The following is a 9275-nucleotide window of genomic DNA, read 5'->3' as shown; positions in this document are numbered from 1 at the left end:
GAACCCATTTTTAAAACACCAAACCTGAAATAAGAAGCATACAAAGGTTTTTTCTGCCAACATCAAAGTGCCTATAGTTGTATAATAGTTTCTGTTTCTGTTGTTTGGGGTTCAGGACTGATGCTATTTTGCCCTCCTTTGCTATCTAAGTCTCAATTAGTCAGTCTATTGACACTCTTCTTACCAATGGTTCAGCGTGAAAGTTGATTTGTAACAAACACTAAGTAAGATATATTTCTTAATAAAGTTTATATTAAAATTATATTAAAAAAAATAAAGGTCATTACCTTGACACTGAATTTATATTTATAAACTTTAAAAAGACAACCTAATCAATATTAACTGTTCATTAATTAATAGTCATTATCATTTAATGATTAGTCTTAAATTATCTTATATACCAATGGTCTCCTCACAGGCAAGTTAATCCTATATTACAGTTTTCAATTTTGTGGAACTTAAAAAGTTTTAAATACTTATAAAAGGTTTGAAATGTGTCCTTAATAGTTTATAGACATGTTGTTTACATTACAGCCATTTATACAGGCCAGTTTCAATTTTTCTTCTGGGAAAAAATTATAGAATATTATAATTAATGAATATCTAAATGAAAACTTAGTAAAAAATCTGCCAACTTATGAACAAACTTTTATACGGTCAGTTTCAATTTTATTCAGGAGAAAAATTATAAAATATAATTAATAAGTATCTAAAGGAAAACTTAGTAAAAGTTGTGCCAACTTATGCACCACAGACCATCAATTTGAACTAGTAAATAATATTAAATAAATATAAACATTATCATGTAATATATATATATATATATATATATATATTATTTTTGTAATAAATTAAAAAAATAAAATATTTATGGCAGTTAAAATTATAAATTTTTAATAATTAAAATAACGCTCAAAAACACATATACAAAAATGTTTTGTGACAAAAATATTTTAACCACGTTTTGTTACAAAAAGAAAAAAACAATCCAAACAATTAAAAACTGCTCCAAGATTTAATCTTTTTTTATAATTTTTTCATTGTGTAACAATTAAAAATAGTCACAAAATATATTATATTTTTTAATTATTTAACAGTTATTAAAGATTTAAAACCCTCACAAATTATTTAAAATATAATTTTAAATTTTCAAATTTTCAATTATTAGTTATTTTTTCATTATTTTTATAATAAATAAATAAATTATTTATTTTATTTAAATTATTTTTAAAATAATAAATTAATATTAATAATTAAATTCTTATTCAACCTTAATGATTTTTTTATATTCCTAATATATAAATTATTGTCAATATGAGAAAGTATAATACTCAAGAGTGGATTTGAGAAATTCATAAACTAACATACAGAGATATGGAGAATTGAGCTCAAGTTGAGTTATAAATAAACCAGAAAGTCATATCCCAAACAACGACAAGGAACAGAAACACTGACATTGCATTACATTTGTTTTAAACCATTTTTTTTTCTCTGCTTTAAGCTTTTCCAGTTTTATTTGCAATTCACAAACTTTCCTGCATCATCTACCTTCTCATTTAATGCAAAACAACTGAGAATCCACCAAAAAAATGAAAAAGACAAAAATAAATATCAAATCAAATCCAAATTACTTAAACAATGGACTTTTGAACGAATTACTAATCATGGATTATGAAACAAATTATTTATATTCGTTATTGCAAGTTAAAATATAAATATTTATTATATTGAAAATAAATATAACTAATTATTTTTTATAACACAAATATTAAATAGCAACATACTAAATGTTACAAAAGGAATGAGAACCCTTCAATAAGATCCTCTTTCATCGTAATCCCAAATTCTAATGCTACATAAGAAAACCATTCTAATTCCAACTCTTCAACCTCCTAATTAATACATTCACTAGTAAAAAAACAGTTTTTTAAGCATATTGAAATACGGTGACAATTTTGTAATTAAGGCGAACTTACATGCCTTGGTTCAGTAGGAACCGAAGTCTATACACTCTATTGCTTCGGTTATTTTACGAACCGATGTCATTGAGCATTTATATTTTCAGTCTACCTTCTAACCGAGGCATATAGGTTTTGAAAAAAAAAAAAGCTCTTTAGGCATCGGTTAGTAGATTAACCAAGTTAATAACTCTTTCAAATGACTCAAACTTGAGAAAAAGTTTACACATTTTTCTTCTTTCCCTAGAGCGATCTTCTTCTTCCCCTGTGACCTCCACCACCCCTAAGCAAAACCCTAGCCACCTTGTCGTCAGCCACCTAGCGTCGGCGCTATCCTCCATCAACGCGCCACCGGACTCGCGTTTCACCATCTTCATCGCGATAGAGAATCTTCTATGAGCATCTTCACGAAGCTCCCGCGTTAGCCTTGTAACCTCCATCTACATCGCAACTCGATCAAAGAAATCTGCACAGCGACGCAAGCAGAACACGCCACCATTCATCTTCATCACATACAAACCCAAAAATCATAAAATACTGAATTCCATGAACCCTAAATTGAGTCGTTGTTCAACCTCGCGAGATTCTGATCTCTGAAGTGCGGCCGCGGGATTCTGATCTCCGGCAACTCCAAGTCCAACTCCATCGTCTACACTAACGCCAAATATGTGGTCATCGTGAGCCTCGCGAATCCCCTTCACGTCTCTGTTTACGCGGAACATGCCTATTCGGCCATCGTCGCGCATTTCTCCCCCAATGGCGAGTGGGTCGCCTCCGCCGACGCCTCCGATACCGAGTTGAAGAGTTAATAGAAGGTTGTTATGATTCAACTGAGTTGCCGCAAGTTCCTGTGGCACAGTCAGACACTACTTCTATATTTTACTCTTTAGGGACCACGGGAATAAGTAAAGGTGTGGTTTTAACTCATGCAATTCTCCTTTCCATAATGAGATTGATTTTCTGGTCTACTGAAGTTAGTGGATCCCAAGATGATATTTTCTTGGCCTTCATTCCAATGTTTTACATCTATGGATTTGCATTTTTTGGATTAGGATTGTTGTGTGCTGGTATAACAACAATTTTGATGCAGAAGTTTGACTTCCAAGATATGCTTGATGCAATCCAGAAGCACAAGGTTAACAACGTGTCAGCAGTGCCACTAGTGATCCTTGTACTAGTGAAGTATTCAAGTAAAGTTAGGTGTGACTTGTCTAGCGTAAGAAGAATGGGGACAAATATAAACCTAGGTGTGACTTCTCTAGTGTCAATAGGAACCGAGGCGCAAAGTTCTTCGAAAAAAAATATATAAAAAAATTGTACTGCTTCGGTTACCGGTGAACCGAGGCAAAATCCTATCTCTTTTTGACTCGGTTCAGAACTGAGGCAAAAAACTTATCCCTTTTTACCTCGCCTGTATATGCCTCGGTTGCAGAACCAGTGCCTATAAGCGAAAATAACCGGTGTCATTTTCCTTGACTGCACTAATGATTGTAAAATTGTTGGGACTTAACTTAGTCTTTATTTTATTCTTGAGTCAATTTATTCTTCTAATTTGTATTATTGTTGCATTGTATCTTTAAATAAGAGAGTAAAAGAATGATAAAAATATTTCTTTGACAAGAATGATAAAAGAATGTAGTTTAGAGAAATTAAGCTTTGCGAAAGGAGATTTGTCATCTTTAAGTGCCTTAAACCTTAAAAATATATATACATCTATAATAACACTTTTACAATTTATGAACATAACACAAACTAAAGCAAACACAACATACCTACTATCTATCCTTTAACATACTATCAATTATAATACACGATTTTTTTAGTGTTTTATAAGAAACTTTAGTAATATATAAAATAATTATAAATATAGGTTTTAAAATTTAAATTTAAATTTTGAAATTGTGTCATGATATTTTATAGTCAGCCTAGTACATCTAATGAAATTAGCTCCAAAATTCTCATGCAACATCAGGTCTCTTAACTTCTCAACCCACTCAAGCTCTCTAATCATTCATGATAACCACTTTAGCAATTGTTATTATAGACACCCTTTTAACATTTTCAAGAATTTTTTTATCTTTTCTTCATTCACTATGCTCCAAAGTCACTAGCATTTATTTCTTTAATAAACTAACCCTTTTTGTGCGAAACATTGATCTTAAAACACTCCTTCTATTCTCTACTTTGATGTTGTCATCTGTTGATAAGATCCAACCATCTCCCTTTGCTCGATGAACTTAGAACAAAAACCTTTATGGTACTTCATTCTCCTCAAAGACTATGTTTTTCTTAACTTAGAAAACACCACCCGACGTAATAACACCTTAAGCTCGACCTCATCTTAGTCTCTTTTTCCAAAGATTTATCCCCTTTGGTTCACTTTGAGGTTCATATGCCCTCTTTAGCTTCGGCCTCAACCTTCCACTACTCTCCTTCTTTAAACCTCTAACATTGCCCAGATGTAAAATCATGTTGCCTTCTTAAGCCTTGCTACATTAGTGAACATCTTCCCTTTTACCGACCTCTGAATTCAACTTCTCTTGCAAAAACTTGTATTATTCGATCTTAAGAACCTATTATTGCAGCTCACTCAAACCAATACATAACTTTTGAATTCCAACATATTTCCCCATCCTTTGAAAACCAAAAACTTTGATCCGCTAACTCTCAAGCTCCAACACACTACATCTCCATATCTTCAAAACAAGAAATTGTCTCAAAGGCCTTAATCAATACTCATAAAGATAAGAAGGTCAAGTTAACCTCGAATATGCATTCCTCTACCACTATTTCTTAACACTACCATAAAGGCAAGAACATGACAAGAATCACTATAGAAAGCAAGACTCGAACCATAACTCCTTATTTTCCCTAAGCCTTCAGAATTAAGAAAGGAAAACCATCTTTGATATAGTCATGAGTGTGAACCCTCATTACTCTTATCAAGACTTTTTCTATTCTTAATTAATACTTCTAGCAATATACACAACTTTACAATCTAAAACCTTAGTAAGACACAAAAAACACATACAAAAAACACATAACCTTCAGGTCATCCTAACGACAAATTGTTCTGATACCATTAATGTAACATGTCAGTTTAATAATTAATATACAACTATTTAAAGAGACATCATATACAAAGGAATGCGAGAACAAATAACTACAAAATAATATGTAAATAAGGCTATTACAGGTATCTATAACATAACTATAACATCAAATAGACACACATACCAAGATCTTACACCTATAAGATTTCTATTACATTGACACCCTCCTACACTGGATCAACTAGAATATCTTGATTTGCTCCCACCATTAAAGTGATCATTACAAACAAGGAAGGAACACACATAGATAGACAAACTAAAAAGAAATGATAAGCTAATGTACCAAAAGATTATATCTAAACATTTATAAAACATAATAAGTCATATCAACACACATAAACAGTTGATACTAGACTCAATTATATGGATTCATGCTTTAACATATGTACTCAATAGGTGTGCACTCGTAGTATTTATATTTTGTAGGTACTAAACAAAAGGGTAGACCCTACTACTTACGAGGTTAATATTTTTAAATCGACTCTAAATAGCTAGGTGAAAGACCTCATGTCACTTTCACCACATAACTCATTCTATTCTATTTGAGTGTGAATGGTTATTCGAGTTCAAGATACCCTACTTCCAAAACTTCCATATGTCAAAGCATGCATTAACTTTACCACATTACATAATTTCTCCGTGAAATTCTCTCAACAACATCTCACATCATATTCTTCATCCACATAAATAACATCGCACACATCAAGCATGCATAAACACCCTAATCCATCTCAAATTTATAATATTCATGCACATTACTAATAATATCTCATTAGCTTCACTATATCATGTATAAATAAACATCATACCTATTCATACTCAAATTAAAATCCATGAAGCATCACCAGTTTCATAATATATATATATATATATATATATATATATATATATATATATATATATATATATATATATATATATATATATAATCCAAACGAAACTAGCAATAATCGAGAAATTACAGTGGATGAGAATCCTGGATAAAAGTCAGAGAACTCTAGAAAAATAGTTTGTAGAGAAATTATGTATTTTAAAATTATTAAACTTATAACAAAATTATTTATACTAAAACCCTTTAATAAGTGAATCTACTTAGTATTTCTCTTTTAAAAATTATCAAGGTCTTGATTGTTGTGTAAATACATTTATGATTCCTTTATAATAACTCGGAAGTAGATGTGCATCTTCTATAAGGTGGGAAATGTAAATGTGATTTAAAGTGTATATCTTATTTATTTTTTTCTAGTTTACCATTTATGTATTTGTGTTATGTTGTGTAATATAAGTTCAAAATAATAACAAAAATCAACTTAAATTTTAGGATATGACTTTTTATATATGACATTCATTTTTGTATAAAGCTAAATTTTACATGTATTTAGTTAAAAAAAATTATAAAAGTGGTAAGTTTAGGTGAGATTGCACAAATTATAAATTTTGAATTGTTTTTAAATTTTTAATTTTAGTAACTAAAATTTGCAATTTGATAAACTAAATCGATCATAATTCTATTCCTATAAATATTTTTAAAAAATTACATAAATCATTAATTTGTTATATCATTGCTCCTTAAAAAAATATAGTAAATTGTTTTGAAATTTTGAATTTATTTGTTAAGTTCTCAAGCTTAACTATTATTTTATTACTTTGATCATTAAGTATATAATAATATTATCAATTACATAATTTTTTAAAAATAGAATAACATGATTAATGGATTATGCTTCCAAAATTTCATTTAATTTTTTTTATTTCAAAATATAACATTGTTATGCAAATAATTCAGTATTATCTTTTGTAACATCTCAAAATATAGCATGATACTATATCATAGATTAATCACATATAATAATAAGATAGATCAGTTCAACCAGAGTTAGTAAAGTATTTAACATTACAGTTATCCAAAATAACCATAAAACTTAAAAACTTTACAAAGTAACATAAGTTTGATACAAAACATAGGAATAAACCGAACAGTGATCAACACACTATATAAAACGATCGGTGTGCAAAAGGAATACTAAATATATTGACCGAACGGTCCAATTCAAAACTATACACAACAGATGACCGAGCGGTCATAACTTAAGCGACAGGATCTTCGCCTTCCAACACTTGCTCCACCGAACACTCGTCACCTTCTGCTCACATCCACAGGATGATCATCACAAGGGAAAAGAAAATCAAACAGACAAGACAAGACAGAACAATAAAATAGGATAAGCTATTGTAATTTAATTATAAACACATATATGCATTTCATGCAAGTTCAATCCATATGAAACCGAACAGTACATCATACAACAATGAATACAATTCATCACATACAACCAAAACATCATAATTCATATAAATATATATAAACCGAACACTATGACTTGACCATCCAGATTGTATGAATATGTAGCTACAGTCATCCTTGCACTTGTGGTAGTGTAATAGCTGACACCAATCAAGCTAGTACCCAAGGTTAATCTCATACTACCTACCTCGGCACCCTGAGGCGGTAGGACCTCCTGTCATTCTCACTCATTAGTTACTCCTCTCTACTTGAGAATGAGTAACTCACAGAATATCAGGATGAACGCCAGCTTAGCATATCCATATTCATACTTTACAATTCCACAACCATCCATGAGACATTCCTCCTTCGAATTCTCTTCCACAATATTTGAAAGTATAAATCTTCAATTCTTAACATACACAATCATTCATCAATTAAATTTTCACATAATAAAGATAAAACATGTGAACAGCCAAACACCTTCACCCTACCCAACCGAGAGAACCGAACGGTTCATAACAGACAAAATAGAAGAAATTGACCGAACGCTATTATTGACCGACCACCATAGAATACAACTACTAGACACTTAGCCCAATCCAAAGAGTTTAAACCACACACTCATAACTTACACTGAAAACTCTTAAAAAACTTATACTGAATATTATACTAGACCGAGTACTTAGAAATTTTTGGATACTCTATCCAGACCGAACACTAGTTTAATATTATAACACTTACGATTAGACCGAACGGTCATAAATAGATAATACTGCTAATAGACCAAACCCAGTTAATGACTGAGTACATAACACAGCCGAACGGTCAACAGAACAAATCTTTGAATAACAATTCTTAAACCAAAATAAGATATTTTTCTTAATCTCTAACCCTCTAAACATGATTTCTAAGTTATTTTAAACATATTCTACTGGACCTATTACACACTACTCACCACTCACATTTTCACACACTCTCTTCTCTCACCCAGACTGACCGAACGTTCTACAATAGGAACTTCAATCCAGTTCACAAGTCTCGGCCAAACACAGAATTTGAATACAATTCAATCAAACATATCATCATTGATATATGCAAACGTTCACACATCAACTTCAAACATAGAAAAATATAATTAAATCACTAGCTTCCCTTACCTTGAATAAACTAGGAATTTCCTAAGCCTCCACCACTTTGAATAACCAGCAATCACTTCTAAAGCAACCCACTACAATTTCGATCGGTGAAAAGGGACCAACCAGAGGATCAAAACATAAACAGGTTTAGACTGAACAGTGCTTGCATGTATCAGAAATTACCGAAGCTTTAACGAACGAGAGAAATTACTTACCCATTTTGCACAGCAGCTAGATTGATGGAAAAGAAACACTTGCCACCAAGGAAAAATTCAAACACGGCCTAGATGATGATCAGCAGAAGAAGAAAGTGAGGATTTTTAGAGAGAAGAATGAGGATTGTAGAGAGAAGGAGGAGAAACTCAGAAATCTGAAAAGAAGAGGTGCATGCAAAAAGTGGCTCAACATTTGAAAATTTTGCTTATATACTATCGTCAAAAACCGATTGGTCCAACCAGCTGCATACAACTGAATTTAATGGTTCTGACATCTTTCATTTAACATTTTGTTAATCTCGTTCTATCAAATTAACGTCCTTCTTTTTATATAGAAAGTAGCTTACATTGGTTACGTGAAAACAAGTTCGACCATTCGCTAAGTACAACCTCCGAAACAAAGATACTCTAGTTAGAGAAAGGTATGAGCAACAAAATCAGTTTGTCTCTTTACAAAACAAATTGAAACGTTTCAAAAATTAAGCAGTAAACTACAACATTTCAAAATTATAGTCCCAAACTTAGATCACCCTTTTAAATATGTTAATAAGTGATTTGGATATAAT

Source organism: Vigna angularis, chromosome 9 (genome assembly GCF_016808095.1).
Source record: "Vigna angularis cultivar LongXiaoDou No.4 chromosome 9, ASM1680809v1, whole genome shotgun sequence".
Lineage (NCBI taxonomy): Eukaryota > Viridiplantae > Streptophyta > Magnoliopsida > Fabales > Fabaceae > Vigna > Vigna angularis.
This window is presented reverse-complemented; position numbering follows the sequence as displayed.